This window comes from Hemicordylus capensis, chromosome 1 (assembly GCF_027244095.1).
Source record: "Hemicordylus capensis ecotype Gifberg chromosome 1, rHemCap1.1.pri, whole genome shotgun sequence".
In the NCBI taxonomy this organism is placed as follows: Eukaryota; Metazoa; Chordata; class Lepidosauria; order Squamata; family Cordylidae; genus Hemicordylus; species Hemicordylus capensis.
In genome coordinates, this window is record NC_069657.1 from 135782412 (window position 1) to 135804274 (window position 21863).

Consider the following 21863-nt stretch of genomic DNA (forward strand, 5'->3'; position numbering starts at 1 on the left):
GCTCATGAGAACAGCCTCTATAAGAAGCTTTTCCTTGTCTAGATACTTAATTAGGGCTTCACCCCTTGCTGGGTTATTGGGTTATGTTTGTAACAACAGAGCTATGAAAGCAATGAAATTTGCTGCAGCAGACTAACATGGCTACCCCTGGAAATTTGGCATAGTATAGTAACTCACTGTTGCCATCACCTGTCAGAATACTTAAGACACCTGCTTAGCTCTTGGTGAACTTTTAAAAGATTATAATTTTGTGGTTGCAAAGGTCAAAGGAGACAAACAAGTATATAAACAGCACCCAAACCCAACATCAGTATGAAGTTCAGTGTGTCTTCAGACATCCAATATGCACATGATGGCCATTGTTATTGGGGCCATGATGCTGTACAGGCAACAAATACAAATCCCTACTGCAAGGAATTTACCTTTTCAATTAACACAGCAATGAATGAGCAAAAACAAAAGGTGTGGCAAAAGGCATAAGAGTATCAGAGACGTAATATATTTACAGACAGAGAGGGCAGAGAGAATATTACAAAATAAGTGAGTGGCGACAGACAGATAGACGTGCCTAGTTAGCCTTAGGCTTATCAATCAGAATGTTGGGATGATGCCTATAGCAGCCATGATTAAGACCTGGGCCGATGTGCTTCTCCATCCATTACTCTTCAATGTGTTTCTGGGACCCGGCATTCAGGAAAAAAGGGCTGGGGGAGATTTTGAGCAGAAAAAAGACTGGCAGGGAAAGGAGTAAGAAAGACCCCTTGCCTCCCACAACACATCTTTTTAAAATAACAACCTCCTGAGGCTGCTTTTCTTTAAGGAAAAAAACATATCAGGGCTTCTTTACACGCATTTGCGCATCGTATGCAGATTTCTTTCTAGTGGTTCCCACTTGCTTTCAGAATAGACAGCAGCAGTAGTGTTGTCTTTCTTTCTTTCTTTCTTTCTTTCTTTCTTTCTTTCTTTCTTTCTTTCTTTCTTTCTTTCTTTCTTCAGATTCATATTGACATGCATAACATAAACAGCAGTGAAGCTCTCATGCAGCAGCTTGCTTCCAACACCATCTCCCATATTTTCCTTTCCCGTGGTGGCTTACTACCAAAAGGTAACTCCAGTGAGAGGGCCCTTCCTATTCCCTGTTGCATGTGGGGAGAACTAGCTTGGCATGGAACACCACAAGACACCCCTACCATCATCTCTTTAACAAAGGGGAAAGCTGTTGCACCTGGGCTCTTCAGACAACAAGTGTCGATGTGAATCTCTGCCCCAGGCCAGTTCTCTTAGTTGCGGGCTGCTTCTGTTCACCAGCAACCACTTTACTGGAAGCCGCTGTCATACAGTTCCTTAATCCCGAGACATCATAATCCCTGTTAATTGAATATCAATAATTAATTTTATTGGTGTGTCTAAGAATAAAAGAGTTGTCAAAGGTAGTAAGTCAAACTATCCATTCATAAGTATAATGGAGCAGATGGGTTTTATGCCCTGCCTTCTCATATCTGACATCAAGGAGAGAGAAAGAATTTGCCAGAGAGGCATGAACAGGGTTTGACAGGAGTGTGAGATATTTGGAACGTCTATAGCAGACCACATGTAAAAACTCAGGATATAGGTGGGGAGAATAAAACAGGCTAGGAATTACCACTGGATCTTTTGCTGATTTGATGTGGATGTTGTTCTAATTACTAACTAGTAGTCAGTTGCTGGACTTGACTCATGCATTTAGTAGGGCCACCCACCAAATGGCCAGAGGCAACGGCAATCATGTTGCCATAGCAAATAAGAGAGCAACCAGCCCTCTGCATTAGAAGCAGCCATGATTCTGGTGAGTCTGGTGAGAAGTTATCATGATATTAAAAGCTGCCTTATATAAATTAGTCCACTGATCCCTGTACTACTACTCTGCATTTATATAGCACTTTTCATTATCTTGATAATCCTCACATCACCCCCATAAGGTAGGTAGATCAGCCCACTATCCCCTGCGGGATAAAGCTGAGCCTGGCAGACCAGGGCTTTCCTAAGGCCACCCAATAAGTTAATGACTCAGCTGTGGTTTGAGCCAGGTGCTGGACAGCAGGCCCTCTGTTTTGCCACACCCAGCTACGCAGCAAACCCAGAGGATCTACTGAGCGCCTGGTGAACCACCCTACATGACTGGAGTGCTGAATTTGGCTTGGTGTGTCACAAGTTGTGCAGACTCACTTTCTTGAAAAACACAACCCTTCTGTTTGAGAGAAAGTTGACATGTTCAGAAACCTTTCTACCTTGTGACACATTGGGGGTGTGTGTGTGTGCAAGGCGAGTCTTGTAATTTACCAAAGTAAGTTCACATTTGCCAAATTATCCCATTTTTAAAAAAACCTCTTCTTGTGGGAAACATTTGTTGTCTCTGTGTTGTATGACCTCCTTATAGTAGGACTTGTGCAGGAAGCTTGTCAGCCACACAGATCTGTGGGTCAGTGGGGAAGGAGAGAGTGCAGTTAAGAATAGTACTACACCCAATCTTAAATTTGACAGGCCTGTCTGGGAGGAAAATTACAGTGTTGAGGAAGGAAAGTGACTGTGATTTCAATGTTCTGTAGTAAATATAAGTCCAGGGGTTTTGGTGGTGAGGAGGCAGTCTCACCAGGAATGTGTAAGGCTTTGTCTGAGCCATGCCTGCCTCAGCTGCTTTCCATTATGTTAGGGAGAAAGAGCTCAAAAAGACCTGGTGACAAAGGAGCCTTGTGCCCATGTCCCAGAGCATGGCAAGATGAAAAGGGAGAGATGAACTGAAAGCTGTTATATAGCTTTTAATTTAAACATCACCTGAACAAAACAAACTAATATAGCTCTGTCAATGTTATCCTTTAACTTCTGACCTTACAGAAAACAATAAAGTTACTGATTTTGTCCTTCCAATAATTATTTGTAATGTAGTTCCTGTTTGTTTCTGAATTTATAGTTGTAGTTACACACTAGCTGAGCTGAAGACTGGGACACATACACTCACTCTAAGACCTCTGGGATAATTCTGTTGGTTGCACTTATTTTCATTATATAAAAAAAACTGTGACTAGAAGATTTCTTCCCAGGCAATTTCTTGAAAACAGGGACACAGAGTGAAAATGAAAATGACGTAAAGTGACCAAAATTGGTGCCATTTTGTAGAGAAATGTTTGAAGATCAATAATTAACGCATGTTTAACCTATGCCTTGGCCATATGGTTGGGCAGGAAGTCTGAAATGTCTAATGAAAAGGCAGCATTCGTTGAAAATAATGAACCAACTTATCAAAATAGATATAGTCAAAGAACTAAGTAAAATACATTAAATGTGTATAATGTAGTCTAAAGAAGTAATGTAAGGATTTATTTTTCTCCAATTAGCATTTTTTTAAAAAATGAATAAGGAGTTAGCGCTATGTACACTGGATCACATCTTCCGCTGCACTGTGGGGGCAAAAGAAGGGCAATGCTCTCACATAGTGGCTGGAGAATAAATGCATTGAACGCTTCTTCTTCAGTCCAGCATGGGTGAAGAGGGAGAAGGAAGTGCTCTTTGCTTTTCTCCCCTCTCTCCAAAACCCCTGTTCATTTGCATATATATATATATATATATATATATATATATATATATATATATATATATCCCTGAGGGCTGTGTGACCCTCAGAGACATGTTTCTGCAAGTGAACAGGGCTTTGGGGCCCCAAAAATTTGGAGGGAGGGGAGAGAAGCACATATCACTTCCACCAGGCTGCAGAAGAAGGCTTCAACACAGTTATTCTCCAACTGCTCGGCAAGCATGCTGCTCTTCTTCTGCCCTTGCAAGGCTGTAGAAGATGTGGGCCACTGTAAATAATTAATAAAGAGTTTGTTACCTCAAAAGTGCCTAAAGCTTTTTTTTTAAAGAGCAACAAGTGGAAATATAAATCCAAATTGTAATCAAAGACCATTTTCATGACCAAACTTGCCACAATATTTGCATTCATTATATTTTTAAACATATCTCCACAATGCGTAGTAATGAAATCATTTGTCATGGTAATGGAGTCAGCTTCCTTCTTGGCATGCACAGTCCAACAGACAATAATCAGTCTTCTTCAATGGACCACCTATCACAAGACCCCTGCCAGTACTTGCATTGAACTACACTAGGTCTACTTTTAAGTATACAGTGGCATAATACATGTGGCATGAATGAATTCACCTAGATCTCTAATAAGAGATGACAAACATTATATGGGTTAAAACTTGGGCCACAGATTTATTCATCAACTTAAAACACATATTTGCAATGTCAATTAGCCTAGAGTGCAGATATACATTAATGTATAGCAGAGACAGAAACCACCTTGCAATTACTGCCTGCCCCTTTATTACATGAGCAAACCAGGCCCAAGAACACTAGCAGTCACCTGTCTGCTGCTTTCCCTCCTCAAGCCAGTTTTGTCTGGGTCACCACCTCCAAAGCCTCGTGACTCTGAGAGGGTGAGACAAGCAAATCCCCCAGACAGTTCCATTCCCAGAGACTCCTAAGCTACAAAGGCCTGAAAAGGTCCATGAAGACCCCTTATAACAGTGCACCTGGTTGCTCACCATTAATGATGCTGCCTGTAGTGACCCCTGCCCCCAACATACACACATATCTGCAATTGTGACTAGAAGCTACTCTAGTTAAGGTACCCACAACTGAGATCACTATGCTTGTGAAACAGATCCATGTGAAGGAGGTGAATACTAATTCCCCATCCAAGGCAAATTGAAGTGGGGGAAAAATATCCTACTTAGATATTTAAAAATTCTACTTAGGAACACAGGCAGCTGCCATATACTGAGTCAGACCATAAGTCTATCTAGCTCAGTATTGTCTTCACAGACCGGCAGTGGCTTCTCCAAGGTTGCAGGCAGGAATCTCTCTCAGCCCTATCTTGGAGAAGCCAGGGAGGGAACTTGAAACCTTCTGCTCTTCCCAGAGCGGCTTCATCCCCTGAGGGGAATATCTTACAGTGCTCACATGTCGTCTCCCATTAACACACAATCAGGGTGGACCCTGCTTAGCAAAGGGGACAAGCCATGCTTGCTACCACAAGACCAATGTCAACTGGTTTCCCCACACTAACAAATGGGACTGCAGGTGGGTGCCATGCTAAATCAAAAGAGGGCCAGAAGCATGAGGGTGGAGCTAGCTGATGTAGCTCCTGCCCAATGGTGTCGCCTGGCCTTCACGCAAGCATCCTGAGGCTGGCCATGCAGTATGACACAACTGGCTTCATTGGTGGCCAGATGCAGTGCTGCCCTCCCTGCCCCAAACCAGCATCAGTTTGAAAGCTGAAAGGAAGACACAGATTTCCTGGGAGTAAATGTTAATGTAATGTTATGTATATATAAAAAACATCATTCTGTAAAGACAGAGAAATGCTGGAGGGAAGGGGAGACCGTGGGGGTGAGCAAGAGAGAGAGCTCCAGCTGCCTCTGCTTGCTGTTGGCTTAGCAGTACAGCAGCAACCAAAAGACTGGGCAGCCCACCTGCCACGGCTGAGGGCATGCTCCATGATGCCTTCCCTTGTGCAAACAGCCAGCAGTGGCTGTGGCTGGTGGCGCTCTCTGCAAGCTGGAAGGACCATGGCTCAGTGGCCGAGCATCTGCTTTGCATGCAGGTCCAATCCCTGGCAGCATCTTCCAGTAGGGCTGGGAGAGTTTCCTGCCTGCAACCTTAGAGAGCCACTGCCAATCAATGTAGGTAATACTGAGCTAGATGGATCAATGGTCTGATTCAGTATAAAGCAGCTTCCTGTGCTCCTATGGCAATGTCTGGGCATGGCAGGCAGGAGTGAGGCAGGGCCAGTGATGGGTGGAGCAGTCTTTGTCTTGTTGCTGTTTGTCTGGTGAGCAGCAATGAACCAGCTCTGCTAAAGCAAGTGGACAGGGTTAGAGGATCCAGGAAAGCAGGAATCAGAGCTGATAGAAATAAAGGAACTGGAATAATGTGAGAATACCTGTTGGCCACAAAGTATTGTGCAGCACAATGCCAGTATTGGAGGAGACAGCCGAGGAAAGGGACATTGAATGGGCAGTGCAACTGGAGAGCTGGAAAAAGAAGCTGCAGTGTGCTTAGCACTTTTGAAAACCTGTCCCTTTGATGAGTGCTTGAATGGGAACTGTGCACTCCTGAACAATTATTTTATGTAACATGCTGATGTAGGGATGCTGGCAGTTATTCGGAATGACTATGTGGCAATTCTTATGGTTTGATTGTGATTTATTATGCTGACTCCGTTATCATGAACAACCCACCAGAAATCTAGTGACGCCTTATGAGACGATTGTTATCTACTGTGTGCTTAGGGCTGGTATGGATTGTTAAAGGGTGCAGTGCTATGTGTAATGTTTGAACAACCCTGGACTTTGACTCAACACCCTCAATATTCTAGCACTGAAAGAAGGGAAGCCCTTGTTGTCCTTTGGCTATGCACAGAATTCTATTTGTTGTTGTTGTTAGGTCAGAGCTAAAGAATACTACAATTAGCTCCATGTACCAAAGGGAGTTTTGCACTTCTGTTTCTCCAACAGGAGGCTCCCATGCCACATGGCAATGGCTTTTGAAGTGGAAGATACTTTTAAAAGCCTGAATGTGTCGGTAGGGTTGCCATTTTTTCCAGTCGGCCAGGCTGCACCTGGACTTATGGCATTCTGCCTGGTGCCTGGTTATTGCTCTTAAGAGTTATTGCTCTTAAGAGTTATTGCTCTTAAAAACAAACTTCAGCCCCACCTCTAAAACAATAGTACCAGTCAGGAGGCAGAAGATATGATACTTTCCTCTCTCTTCACTCCCAGCCGTGAGGGAGCAGGCAGCTGTCTTCTGAAGCTTGAATTTAAAATTACTCCCCCCGCCACTTCCCATGGAGTGTGGAAATTGAATGGGTGCACCTGGAATTTGCAGTCTTTTCTCATGCAGCGACCACTGCCACATCACCCCGCCACACTTGGTGCTCAAAGGTATATTATTATTATTATATTATTTCCATTTCTATACCACCCTTCCAAAAATGGCTCAGGGCAGTTTACACAGAGAAATAATAAATAAATAAGATGGATCCCTGTCCCCAAAGGGCTCACAATCTAAAAGAAACATAAGAGAGATTCCAGCAACAGTCACTGGAGGTACTGTGCTGGGAGTGGATAGGGCCAGTTACTCTCCCCCTGCTAAATAAAGAGAATCACCACGGTAAAAGGTGCCTCTTTGCCAAGTTAGCTGGGGCGATACTTCCTCTGAACATGGAAGTTCTATATAGCTTTACTGGCTAATTGGTGTTGATCGACCTATCTTCCATGAATTTGTCTCATCTTTTCTTAAAAGACAATACCTTTAAGACGGTATCTTAAAACCCCTTCTAACTTGGAAAAGAGGCACCTTTTAATGTGGCGATTCTCTTTATTTAGCAGGGGGAGAATAACTGACCCTATCCACCCCCAGCACAGTACCTCCAGTGACTGTTGCTGGGGTCTATCTTATGTTTCTTTTTAGATTGTGAGCCCTTTGGGGACAGGGGTCCATCTTATTTATTTATTATTTCTCTATGTAAACCACGCTGAGCGATTTTTGAAAGGGCGGTACAGAAATCGAAATACTAACAACAACAACAACAACACCTGGGCTATACCTATTATCAGATACACTGCAGGAATAATAGACTGGACCCAGGCAGAGCTAGAGATGCTAGATCGTAAGACCAGAAAAATAATGACCATCAATCATGCCCTGCACTCCTGCAGTGATGTAGATAGGCTATACCTCCCTCGCAGCTTAGGTGGAAGAGGAATACTGCAAGTCCATCAAACAGTAGAGGAGGAGAAAAGAGGCCTTGAAGAATATATCAAGGACAGCAAAGGAGATGCACTTAAAATGGTCAATAAGGAGAAACTATTAAACACCAATGAAACAAAGCAGGCCTACAAGAAAAAACAAGTCAAGAACCGAGCAGAAAAACGGAAAAATAAGCCCCTGCATGGTCAATATTTGCACAATATAAGTGGAAAATCAAACATCACCAAGACCTGGCAATGGCTTAAGAATGGCAACTTAAAGAAAGAAACAGAGGGTTTAATACTGGCTGCACAAGAACAGGCACTAAGAACAAATGCAATAAGAGCAAAAGGCAAAAAAATCAACAACAAACAGCAAGTGCCGCCTTTGTAAAGAAGCAGATGAAACCGTGGACCACCTAACTAGCTGTTGTAAAAAGATCGCAAAGACTGACTACAAACAAAGGCATGACAAGGTAGCAGGGATGATACACTGGAACATTTGCAAAAAATACAAGCTGCCTGTAGCCAAAAATTGGTGGGACCATAAAATTGAAAAAGTTGTAGAAAATGGAGATGCAAAAATATTATGAGACTTCCAACTACAAATAGACAAACATCTGCCACACAATACACCAGATACAACTGTAGTCGAGAAGAAAGAAAAACAAGTTACAATAATTGACATAGCAATACCAGCTGATAGCAGAATAGAAGAAAAAGAAATAGAAAAAATTACAAAATACAAAGATCTCCGAGCAGGAATCTGCTGCTGCTACTGCATCCCTAAACAGATGGCCAACAAGCCTCTGTTTGAAAACCTCCAGCAAAGGAGAGCTGACCACAGCATCAAGCAGAGTGTCCCATTATCAAGCAGCTCTTGCAGGTAGGAAATTCCTCCCAATGTCTAATCTGAATCTGCTTTCTTCTCATTCCAACCCATCAGTTCTAGTCCTGCCCTCAGGAACAATAGAGAACAAGACTGCTCCTTCTTTAGTGTGACAGCCTTCAGATATCTGAAGACAGCTAGCATATCTCAATTTATCCATCAATCATATCTTATATCACCTGGTACGTGCATCTCTAGGAGGTATACAGAATTTAAAAACACAACAAATATAAAACAGAGTAAAAACAGTTAAAATTCCACAAAATAAAAAATAAAAAAAATCTCATAAGGTAAAACAAATTAAACTATTTTAAAATTAACTTCAGTTAAATGCCTGAGAAAACAGATGTGTCTTGAGGGTCTTTCTAAAAGCAAACAGAGAAGGAGATGCTCTTATTTCAACAAGGAGCATATCCCAAAGCCCTGGGAGAGCCGCAAAGAAGGCCTGGTCCTGAGTCACTACCAAATGAGTTGGCAGCAACTGTTACCAGACCTCTCCATTTGATCTTAATAGGCAACAAGGTTCATGACAAAGAAGGTGCTCTCTTAAATACCTTGGACCCAAGCCATTGAGGGCTTTATAGGTAATAACCAGCACTTTGTATTTCACTCAGAAACATATTAGCAGCCAGTGCAGTTCTTTCAGAATTGGTGTTATATGGTCCCTTTGGGTTGTCCCAGAGACTAGGGGTGTGCACAAAACCAGTTTGCCCAGTTCGGTTTGAGTCCGAACAAGACACAAACTGAACCGAGTATGTTTGGTTTTGTGCCCCCAAACAACCTCCCTGGCTCAGCTCAAATTTGAGCCAGTTCAGGGGTTCTAAATATTGTTTAAAAAAATTTTTAATGCTCACTAGCGACCTTTGGGGGGGGGTCTCCTCCATTTCCCTCTCCCCCTGATGGCCTCTCTCTGAACTTCTAAGGGCTTTTTTGGCCTTTTGGGGCCGTTCCGGTCGTTTCTCTGGTGGCGGCAGCCATTTTGGAGGCCGCTGCACATGTGCCCTGGCCATTTGCATGGCATGACCTGGGCCTAGTCCAGCTCGAGGGTGAGCCCTCAAGCTAGACCAGTTCAAAGGCAAACCGACTCAATCTTGAGCCGGTTCACACATCCCTACCAGAGACCAGTCTGGCTGCCACATTCTATACCAGTAGTAGTTTTTGGACTACCTACAAAGGCAGACCCATGTAGAGTGCATTACAGTAGTCAAGCCTAGAGGTTTCCACCATATGTACCACCGTTTTAAGGTCATTCACCTCTAGAAATGGAGGTAGCTAACGTATCAGCTGAAGCTGATAAAAAGCACTCCTGGCTCCTTAGTCTTCTGTTCTCCAGGCTAAACGTACCCAGTTCCTTCAACTGTTCCTCATAGTTTCAAGAGTCATCATCTATATTGCCCTCCAATTAACCAGATACTTAAAACTCATCATTCTTATTCTTATTTTTAGCCTTCTTTCCAGTAGGCTTATAGAGATCACCCTGCATTCCATATGTGTCCGTGTGTGTCCCCCATCGTCTTTGCAATGCCTCAACCAATATGAATCAAATTGGGTACAGTTGTAGGGACACATAGGGGCACTTCGACAGCATAGTTTATGATAATGTCATCCACCCCAGTTCAAGATGGTGGATGCATAAACCTTTGAGGCTGAAGAGGCCTAAATTGTGGACCACCTAACTGATTTGAACCAAATTTGCTACAGTTGTAGGGACACACAGGGACACCTCAATGGCATTGTTTGTAATGATGTCATCCACCCAAATGCAAGATGGCAGACACATAAATGTTTTGAGTTACAAGTGGGCTTACTTGTGAACTGCCTAACCAATTAGCAAGTTGATTGTCAGGTCTTCTTCAGTCCTAGATCCTGATGAGGGATCTTTGGGTTGGGGAGAAAGAGCAAACCCAGCTGGCCCCCTCTCAGCCCATGCACTGAGGCGGGTCCTCCAGGAACCTTTGGCAGCCCATGTCCCCATGGGTAGTGTTCCTATGGCAGCGGCAGCAGTGCCATGCTCCCTACACCCATAGCAGCGGTCTCCCCCACCCCTTCAGCAGTGCACTCTTCCTGCCCGTGTGCTATGCTCCAGCCAGCTCTGACTCTGGGGAATGGGAATGAAGAGTGTGCATGCACCCTGATGACACAGAGCATACACATGCCCTCATTCCCAGCCACCTTTGGGTCAGAATCCTGAGTGGCTGGAAAGCGGTGGCAGGCTACAGGAGCACAGCACAGCATGCCACTGGAGATTCAGCAGGGTGGCGTACTGTATTGAGAAAGCTGGAAGGAGTGCAGCGGTGGGCAGCAATAGCACAGGAAAGTGTGGCAGAAAAAGTGGCTGGCCAGCAGGGGAAAGGAGGCAGAGGAAAGCCAGCAAGGCAGCCCCTGAGGCAGGGTGAGGAAGGCCCGGAAGCAGAGCAGAGCCTGTTCTTGGGATGCATCTGCCCAATTTCAGCTCCACCCCTGCATAGCCCCTTACTGGCTGCAGCGTTCCTCTTCCACCAGAGTAGAGGGAATGGTGATGATGGTTGGGCCCAGAGGTGCCAAACCTAGTCACTAGCCAGATAGTGCCGACGGCTTTGTGGCAAAGCTATTTGCCCAAGGTAGTGGAGGACTTGGCCTGTGACCTGTTGGCTTATGTGGCCAGATCCTGCATATGTTGGGAATGCCTGACCTGCCCTCCCACCAGATTTCCGAGCTAGAGGGTTTTCAGCATGGCAGGGGATATTGTCACACCCCACCACATGTGCTTGGATGCTGGATTGGTAATGCAGCTGGTGTTCCTGGAAGCCATCCTTCCATTGCTAGTGTACTCAAAGCTCATGGTGCGAAGTGAAGCTGGCACTCACTCCACTCTGTGCTTCTGCTGCATCCAAGGGCTCCATTCCATTCTTTTTTTATTTGCATTTTATTTATTTTCTGTTGAACTCTCATAGTTCAGCGCATTCACTCAACTCTGAAATGACAGTGACGAAGAATATTTATATACTGCTTCACCTAATGAAGCGGGAGATGGCAAGAGCAAACTCCTGTGTGGGAGATGGCAATGGGAAACCCCTCCTGGATTCGACCAAAGCAACCCACATGGCTCTGTGGTCGCCAGGAGTCAACACCTACTCGACGCTACAGCTTTACCTTTTTTTTAACAAAAGTTCCCAAAGCAGTTTCCATAGAGAAATAAAAATAAATAAAGATGGATCCCTGTCCCCAAAGGGCTCAAATCTAAAAAAAAAACCTGAAGGTAGACATCAGCAACAGCCACTGGAGAGATGCTGTGCTGGGGCTGGACGGGGCTAGTGGCTCTCCCCCTGCTCCATTAAGAGAATCAAAAGGTGCCTCTTTGCATTTAGAGCATTTTGCTCCACTGTAGTGCTCCATGGCTGCTTCTCTGCCTTTATGTCCACACCTGCCTGCTGCCTTCAGCACAGCCACTCAGCTCTGAAACCTTTAGAGTGTTTTGCTCCACAACAAGGGTACTCCAAAGTCCACCTCCCTCTGCCTCCTGCTTGCCTGCCTACTGTTCAATAGCACTTTGTTCAATAGAGGGAGGGAACTCCTTGCCTTTTTGCCTCGGCTCCATGCTGCCCAATAGTGCCAGGGCAGTCCAGTGGGTTCTGGCCTGGTGAATGGAAAGTGGTATCCTCTCATGTCATGAACCTATGACATGGCAGTTTTTGTACCCCTGCTGCCTCTGTTTGTCTGACTGCACACCTGCCTACCCCTGTTAGTGCTTCTAAACCTCAAAAGCAAACAACCAAGAAGCCTCTGAAGAAACCAACCAAGACTTAAGGAACATTTTGCCAGAGCAGGGGTGTAGCTATAACTGAGTGGATGGATTCAAAGAACCCAAGGCCCCCAGCTCCTGAGGGGCCCCCAGCACCACCCCTTTTTCTTCATTCTCTCCTTCACTCTAAGGGGCCACCAGGGAGAGGGGCAAAAACAGCCCCCCTCTCCCCTAGCTATGCCCCTGTGCCAGAGGGTGCCTGCCAACCTGAGCTAGAGAGATTCACTTTTCCCTACAGCTTTGAAGACACCATCAGAGACTTAGACCACGCTGCCCACTAAATCAACAGAAGTGCTGTTGCCTACCACTGCCTCTTCCAATGCTTCACCAGAGTGCCTAACAGCCTGTGTGAGCCTGGGCCATTAGTCCTCCAGTTCTGAAGGGCGGGGTTAAAATGTTTAAAACGTTGCAGGCATGATGCTCTTGGAAGAGTCTCCCATTCCTGCCATTTGTATCCATCCCACCTGAAAACATATAACACTTTACAAAAAAAAAAAAATGCACAGAATCACCTGCACTTATTTGTTTGAAATGCTGCAGGCGTAATGTCCTCAGAAGGGGCTATCATTCCCTATTGTTTTCATCCTTCTCGAGAATAATAATAATAAAAAGAATTATAAGATTTTTCTCTCCAAAACTTTAAAGCTTATTATTTAGGAAGCCTCTTCATCTATTTATTTGGAATTTTGCAGGCTTATGCCCACTTAATGCCCCACAGTTGTTTGCATCCCATTTGGCAAATAAATGAAGACATTTTAGAGATGTTAGCTCCTGAATAACTGAATACAAATGGTGGTTGGCGGCAGTAGGGATGGGGGTGTTAAGATATTGAATTGAATAGTACATGCTCTAAATACCAAATCTGAATACTGAATACTTGCCTATTTCTTGCCTAGTACTCGATCACATTATATTTTAGAAATTTTAAAAATGTAAGGGACTTGTTGAAAGCAATGGTTAGATCAAAACAGTGATTTTCACTATTTCCCAAGCAAGCTTTGGCAATTATTGCCCCTTTGGCAATAAACCTTCAATAGGAGTCACTTCCCACTGCACTAACATCTGGGCACTGTTGCACATTTTGCAATTCGGGGAGGGGGGGAAGCCTTTTGAGAGAAGTCACCGCGCTATCTTGAAAGGTGCACACACAGTGTCCTTGGAAGGACTACATTTCCCAATGCTCTGTGCATGCCTTCCAAGATGGTGCTTGAACTCAAGAGGGTTCAATTTCCCTTAAAGGAGTACTACCAGCGCTGGAGAGCACTGTGTAGTGGAAACAGTTGCCTCTGCATAGCGCCAGCAGTGGGACTGTATGGAGTATTCAGCTGTGGCATACGTTTCACAAAAGCCTAAAACAACTCATCAGGGAGTCTTCCTTAGAGTCAAGAGGAACTGCCACTAGCACCTGGGCCTTGCAGTGAAGAACACTGAAGAAGAACAGTGAAGAATAGGGTTGCTATCTGTCCCTCATTATGCGGGACGTCCCTCATTTCAGGGATGAAATGTTGGTCTCTATAGGTATAACTTGAATACATTCTAAATAGTAACAGTGCTGGCATTATTCAATAACATATAATTCAATTACATATACGTCAATGATACTTAGGCTCTTGATTACCACTGCATACACCTCCCACCCGCCCCCAGCCCCACCCCACTTGTGTCCCTCATTCTGGCAATGAAATGTTGGCAACCCTACTGTTGAAGAACATAAATCTTGCCATAGCTCGTGTCCATGTAAAGGTTGTCTTTCTGGCTTTCAGTTCATAATGCCAGAGTATTCTACAGCCAAGGTAAATATTTGCACCATGACTAGTATATAACATCACAACTTTCTGGAAAAGCTGGATGTTATTTGATGTGTTTTTTATGTGGAGTGGAGACTATGACTGTGCTAGATATAAAATACTTGCAAGGTCCTTCAGCACTGGTTTTGAGGGGGGGGGGAATCATGAAAAATGAAATCAAACAGATCTTGCAGATATTGTTGTTGTAGATCTCCTACTCTGAAATATTGAGTAAATTCAGTATTTTCTCAATAAAATTGATGAGGAGCTGTTGTGTATAGAAACATACCGTATTAGATGTAATATGTATTTAACTTGTAATGAATGAGCCAAGTTGTGTTCATCTTCTGTGCGTTATCTGGCCTACAAAAATATTCAGAACTATGGAATGGATAAACAAGATATCCAGTGAATGCTCAGAAGTATAAAAGATTAGAAGAATTTCTGGATCAGAACTGCTCACTAGATATTGTTATCCTTATCTGATACTAAATAAGAAGTAAAGAGGTGTCAGCTACTTTGTAATTAAGAACCAGCTGCTTCCCTCATATGCACAAGGAAATCTTAAGTAGGTTTAACTAAAGGTTTATTCAGCAACAACTCCATTTTCTCCTTCACTTCCCTTTTCCTCTTAATTCTTCCCCCACACTCTGTACTGGATCCACCTTTGGACAAATGTCCAAACAAACAAACTGCAAAAGATTACTGAACAGAATCAACAAACTAACTGCTTGTTTCATGGCAGGAGGAGTAGAATGTTTTCTCAGTGAAATAGATGGTGAGCATAGATGAGAAAAATGTGTAGGAGCTTTTAAGATGGTTTTCTGAAAGTCCGAAGAACAGCTCTGTTAAATCCATTTCCTTTTTCTCCATCCTCTATCCCTTCCAGCTCAACAGAGCCTTTGCTATCTGATTGGCCAGCAAGAGCAAAATGCCTCTTCTGAAAACAAGAAAGAGCTTTTTCTTGCCTGAAGACACAATCTGGAAGACAACTGTGTGTGTTCATGTATTGAATTTATATCCCACCTTTCAGGCCATAGCAAGACTCACAGAGCAATGAACTATGTAATGAAATATCCCTGCACTATTTAGTCATATCAGCCTTCAGGAATCTGGCTTCTTCCCTCACTTTAAACACTCATTGTTGGTCATTTAAAAAAAAAATCTTTTGAGTTTAGTATGCTATCTAAAGGCAAACAAAACAAACTGAATTATATACATTTCCGCCTGTGGTACAATATAAATCCTTGCTAGTTGACTGATGTGTGATGACTTGGGCCCGCCCAGTTTGAATGTGATACTGAGCATGCTAAAATTGATTGCCCATCGGGCATTCCACATGACCTGATTTACTTGTCAACCAGTCTTTCAGCTGCTATACTATAGTATTAACATGTTAGTGCAGCACTTTCTGGGACTATGGGTCCCTGATATGCTAACACTATGGTACTGATTAAGCATGAAGTTTAAGCATGAAGGAGGCTACATAGACCACCACAAGGGCAAGCAATTTTAGCCTTTCCAACATCATGCTTATATTGGGCCTTATCTAAGAGCCTCTCAACTTACTATGCAGAATGAGGTAGACTGATATGGTAGAATAGATTGTAACCTTTCAGCTTGCCGCCAGCAAGGAGACATTTGTAAGTGCCTCCAACACAAGATGTTCCCCTCATGTAGTAAACTAGAATAGTAGGGTAAGTGCTGCATTAAACTAGTTTATTTGCAAGCAAGTCCCACTAAGTTCAATGGGACTTACTCCCAGGAAAGTGTGTTTATGACTGAAGTCAAGTAATTAAAGTGAGGAAAGGAGTACAGAGGACCAGAGGAATGGAGAACAATTCAGTGGGATTTCAGGAAGCAATTTGTTAAGCAGGATTTTCAGGAAGTGTTTCATCAGGTGATAAGCCACAAAGTCTAATGAACTGGAGACACTGAAAACCACATCAAACATTATTTCTTCAACTGCAGCCTTCTCGAGAGTCTTGACAGGTAGGGGTGTGTGTGTGTGAAATCTGAAGAAGTTCAGTAAGCCAGAGGTATGCTAAACCAGAAGTGTGCAACAGCACAACAGCAAATTTTAAAATAAATAAAAAGGGGGGGGGGCAGGAGGAAGAGGGACCCCAACCTGCAATGTTCCTCAGTGCTCTGCCCTGGTGTAGCCAGTGGGATAAGCTAGTCAAAGAACTGCTAGGTATAGGTATACCCACCCAGGTATGACTCCACGTGCAGTTCATTGTGCAAGCCTCTGAAAGCTTGTGTAAACATCCTTTGTTTCGCAATACCCCTTGGTACTGAGGCAGAGGTTAGCCAAACACAAAGTCTTGACATCTTTCTGTTCAGGTCAGTCTGGCTGGGTGGAGCCAGCCCAGGGCCTGAGAGCCCTCTGTTCTGGTAAGGCTGTTGCAGCAGTTAGGCCCCCAGTGGGGTCAGGTTACAAAAAGGGGTCAGAAGTCCTGCCCTGGCACATCACTCACTCCGCTTTGCGGCGCTGCTCATGGTTACAACAGCATTCCTCTGTAGAGGCAAACGCTGCCTGTAACTGCAGTGCAATGTTGAAATAACTTAGAGTTATTCCTGCACAGTTTTATACACTCAATATGTTAAATAATTGTGTAGCTATCTATTATATTAATTCTCCTGGGTGTGCCTTGGAATGTGTGTCCCAGAGCCCAGCTGATTGGCTGGGCGGCGGATGCGCCTGATTGGCTGAGGCGCACCCAGGAGGATTGGTCGCCGTGGTGGCGGCGGGCCCAGCCCAGCCATGGAGGCAAGGCCCAGGAGGGGGGAAAGAAAGTGGGGGGGGGCAGAAGTGGTGGTGGGGAGGAGAGGCGGCTGGCCTGGAAGCAGAGACGGGGGCAGAAGGTGGGGGGGAAGAGGTAACCGCCGGCCACAAAGAGCGCAGAGATGCTCTGTGCGGGGTCGGCTAGTATAAGTATATATTTTGTCTTAGAAGGATAATGTCTGTTTTAGAGTCTCTTTCCCCCCTTTCTCCTTTATATTTCCATTATGTAAAACTTGAAATTTGGTCATTTTTTTGGTATGCAGAGGCGCCTCATAAAGTAAGGCCCTGAGCGGCAGCGTACTCCGCTTGTGCCTAAATCTGGCACTGGCTGCAGTTCAGTGGTCCGCCCAGCAATGGCCGGTGCAGGCGCCTCTGGAGAGGGAGTGGCAGGAAGCACCTTTAAGTGTAAATTAGAAGGTGCTTACCTCTCCTCCCACGGCACCTAAAAGCTCTTCAGAGCAGCAGCACATCACCCAGCACCTGTTGCAGCGCAGGATCAGCTCCGCCACTCAGCTGGCAGAGACCATTTGCGTGGGCAGCAAATGGCCTCCACACATGTGCAGAGGCCAGCTGAGTGGCAGAGCTGATTCTCCGCCGCAGCAGGTGCTGGGCAGGCCCCTGAACAGCTATCAGGGGTGGCGAGAAGAGAGGTAAGCATCTACTAATTTACAGTTACTCCCGCCAACCCCTCCCCCCATGGCACCTGCACTGGCCACCACTGGGTCTGCCACATGGGGCAGCTGGATCAATGGTTCTTGTCCTCCACCAGGCAGCTCCTGACAATACAGAGAGTCGTGGCATTTTACAGTTGGAAAGGACCTTGGAGGTTTCTTAGTCCAGCCTCCTGCTCAGTGCGGGAAACTGCTACAACATGTCAGATTGTCACATACAAAGGTACCTTAATGTGCATGGACTTTCAAACAAATGGTCTCTCATGCATTCTGTGGTGGTAGAAGCACATGGAAGACTCTGAAGTGGCTGATGGGAGGTGTACTGTGTTGGAGTACATGGTTCTGCTCTTCATTGTAAAGGATTTTTAAAAAAAACTCTTTGAAATGTTCTGCCAAACCAAGAGTTATTCTATTCTTTCCTTCCTTGCACAGTGGTGTAACATCTTGGTCATGCTAAAACAAATGCAAAAATGGTAATAGAAATATTAATTATGATCAGTGAAAACTGGATAGAGATTGGTGGCCTCTCCCATAGCTAAACAAGTACTCCCTACATCTGTGAGTAAGCCACCTAATGGCGCAGTGGGGAAGTAACTTGCCTAGGGAGCAAGAGATTGCTGGTTCAAATCCCCGCTGGTACGTGTATCGGGCAGCAGCAATATAGGAAGATGCTGAAAGACATAATCTCATACTGTGCAGGAGTTGGCAATGGTAAGCCCCTCCTGTATTGCACCAAAGAAAACCACAGGGCTCTGTGGTCGGCAGGAGTCGACACAGACTCAATGGCACCGACTCGACATCTGTGAGAGTACCAAGTTCACTTCTCTTATATTACCATTTGGACTTACATATAGCCCTGTGTACTGTGAAATGAACTTATGGTAGAGTTTTGCTTGAATCTGAAAAATAAGTATCAGTAGAAATCTTTATTCTTTATTAGGGCTTCAGTCTCCCAGCCTACCCAATGTATTTCTCATTTTCCACATAATAATGTACTGGTGTGTTATAGACAGGTTATCTGGTTTAAATCCAGGGATACAGCTTTATGTGGACAAGTTTCTTCTTGTAATTTACATACATTACATTACTAAATAAGCCCCCCACCCCACACTTTTGCTTCAAGTCCTTAGATATTGTCCTTAGAAGACAATGGCTGAGATCCAGAGAGCTGCTTCATTCATGCCCAAGGGCTTGTATGTATCAAGTGGGGATTTTTTACTTCTCCTTTTCAGTGAACAGCCGGCTTTTATGCCACATCACAATCTGCTTTTGAAGTTCTCCTCAGTTTCAAAGTTGGTTATCATGTGGCATGGGGGACTGGTGTTCAAGGAATACAACTCTCATGTTGCCTTACACATATGGAAATAGTTGTGTGATTCTTTGGATCCTATTCATTTTTAATCTTGAAAATAAATTATGACATATTTGGTTTCCTTTGTCCAAATTCACCAGTATTTAAAAAGTTGTAAAGGGTTTCAGAAGAAGCATCTTAAGTAACAGTATAATTTGAAAACAGAGATCAGGTTCAGGGCTGTCCTTAGAGAGCCCTGGTGGGGTGCAAGGCCCGGGGCAAATCACCCAGTGTGAGGCCCCCTTCTAGTTAATTCTAATGGGTGTTAAGGAGTGGGGCCTGGGGCAGTCACCCTGCTTGCCATGCCCTAAGGACAGCCCTGATCAGGTTAATAATTCTGCTGCAGTAGTTCACTTTCCATTAGGAACTCTCTTAACTTGAAGCAATGGTAGTGACACTCAATGCTGCCATCTGCAGGGCAGTCTCTCTATTACATCAGGACTATACATTAAAAATAGAGATGTAAGGTTTTATTCTTTAAAGGAGGTTGGCAAACTTCCGTCAATTAATCCAGGGAGAGTGGTCCAACTTGAGGCCTTCCAGCTGTGGTTTGACTACAGCTCCCACAATCCTTGGCTATTGGCCATTGTGGGTGAAAATGATGGGAATAGTAGTCCAGCAAGAGCTATGAACCTCAGGTTAACTACCTCTGTATTAATCAGATTGACTAAAAAGACATCCCCAATTAATTAGGCAACACAGTTTTTAAAAGTTAATTATTGTAACGTACGTACTTAAGGGCAAAAAAATTCAGACAACAGCCGCCATCTTAGAAAAGTCATTCACCATTCACTCTTCCATAGAAGGGAATGCTTCTTCTTAGATGACACCTTCTGCAACATAGATATGCACCACTGGAAAGCTAAGAAAACATGACTTTTTCTTCAAAATCATTGTTTTAGTTATATGCAAATGTACAGATTTAATAAATCACAATTAAAACTAATTTGATTGATATGTCTTTTTTCCCAATCAAAAACTAATTTTGATTGATATGTCCGAGAATCATTCTGCAGACCCCTGCTAGCTGGGCAAAGAGGCACCCTTTTAATGTGGTGATTCTCTTTAGTTAGCAGGGGGAGAGTAACTGGCCCTATCCACCCCCAGCACAGTACCTCCAGTGACTGTTGCTGGTGGCTATCTTGTGTTTCTTTCTAGATTGTGAGCCCTTTGGAGACAGGGAGCCATCTTATTTATTTATTTATTTATTTATTTATTTATTTATTTATTTATTTATTTATTTATTTATTATTTCTCTCTGTAAAACCACTTTGGAAATCTTTGTTGAAAAGTGGTATATAAATATTTGTTGTTGTTATTGTTTAACTGGGTAATTATCCAACTTCAGGTTATTAACACCACATTAAGGCCCCGCTTGGACATAGCATGAAACCTTGGGTAGATGAAGCCGTGGTTAATCTGTGAAGCCGAGAATCAGTCTGCAGACTATTGACTAACTGCAGTTTGGCAACCTCCAGCTTCTGGGCAGAGGGACCCCTCCCTCTCCCTAGTCCACCCAGGCTCTGTTCCTGTAGTGTTGCCAGACTGTTGGCAAAGTGTCAGCATGCTGGTGAAACTGCAACCACTGGCCACAGTGTTAGAGGGGGCATGCTCAGCATGATCTTGCCTTTTTGGCGTGTTCGCCCACCCTTGGCAGGGCAAAGACATTTTAATCCTTTGCTCACACCAGTTTTCTGCAGCTGGGAAGGAAGAGTCTTGAGGGGCCCCCTCTCCTCCCCTAGGAAGAGAGAATTGGGCCCCTCTCTTTCCACTTGCACTGGTCAAAGTTAGACTGCACAAGCAATCCCTCTACTTTTATCTCATATGTTCATGGAATGAATTTGTTGCCAGCAATGGCCATTTGTGACACACCGACACCAGCCCACTCTCCAGCACGTATGCCATGAAGCTTATGCCCCCCCCTCCCATTTCTCCAGGGACCTCTATTTTTCCCCCAATGCCTAGACCCTCATCCCCATTTCATGTATGAGTGCTTATGGATGGATGGATAGGATGAGACTGCTAGGAAGATTACTTAGGATTTGCCTCTTCGGGTTTTGGTGGGGGACCAAAAGATTGAAGTGGCCCAGCCCCTTCCCCTGGGTGCAAGCATACTTGGTCTTGGCCAAACCTCATGAGGTGAACCATCCATCTAGAGCAGGATTAAATTACATAAGAGATTCCTCTTGTGCAATGAAGATGGATCATGCTTCTGAGTGGACCACTCTCTCATAAGAGTGCCCAGCCATAGAGACACACATGCAGGCTGGAGGGCTTTTACCACCTGGCCCAATTGACAGTTCCACCAAAGCCCCAGGAAGAGTCCCCTCCAGGTCTCAACGACTGCTGGAAACCAAGAATATAAGCACCCCTTGAAAGAGTCTGTTCTCCCTGCGGGGGCGTAGCTATAATTGAGCAAAAGGGTTCAAAGAACACGGGCCCCCAGCTCCTGAGGGCCCTCCAGCTCCACCCCTCCCTATTTTCTTCATTATCTCCCTCACTCTGGGGGGCTGCCAGAGAGACGGATGAACACAGAGCCTCTCTCCCCTAGCTACGCCCCTGTCTCCCTGCAACACATCTCCATGCTCAGGGACCATATTAATCCACAGGTGTCCTGTCCCAGAGTGTTCTGCAGTGGCTAGTTTGCATTTGCTGCAGCATCAGGCCCAGATGGTAGTGATTAACCTGGGACATAGGATTCATTCTTTTCTTTTTTCCTCCAGTGGATGTTTTTCTCCCATGGACTGGCCCTCTCATGAGATAGCCTCTATGAGAAGGCCTTTGGCTTTCTGGCAGGTGCAGAGTATGA

The 21863-nt window shown here is 44.5% G+C and overlaps 1 protein-coding gene across 2 annotated transcripts in view; it reads right to left on the bottom strand.

The window, feature by feature from the left end:
- Nucleotides 1-225: 225 nt before the first annotated feature.
- The window catches only part of LOC128329940 (uncharacterized), a 36722-nt gene continuing 15084 nt past the window's right edge, over nucleotides 226-21863 (bottom strand). For both annotated transcript variants that reach the window (XR_008309868.1, XR_008309869.1), the window contains one exon: nucleotides 226-1367. The gene's annotated coding sequence lies outside the window, so the exon portion shown is untranslated. The remainder of the gene's footprint in view (nucleotides 1368-21863) is intronic.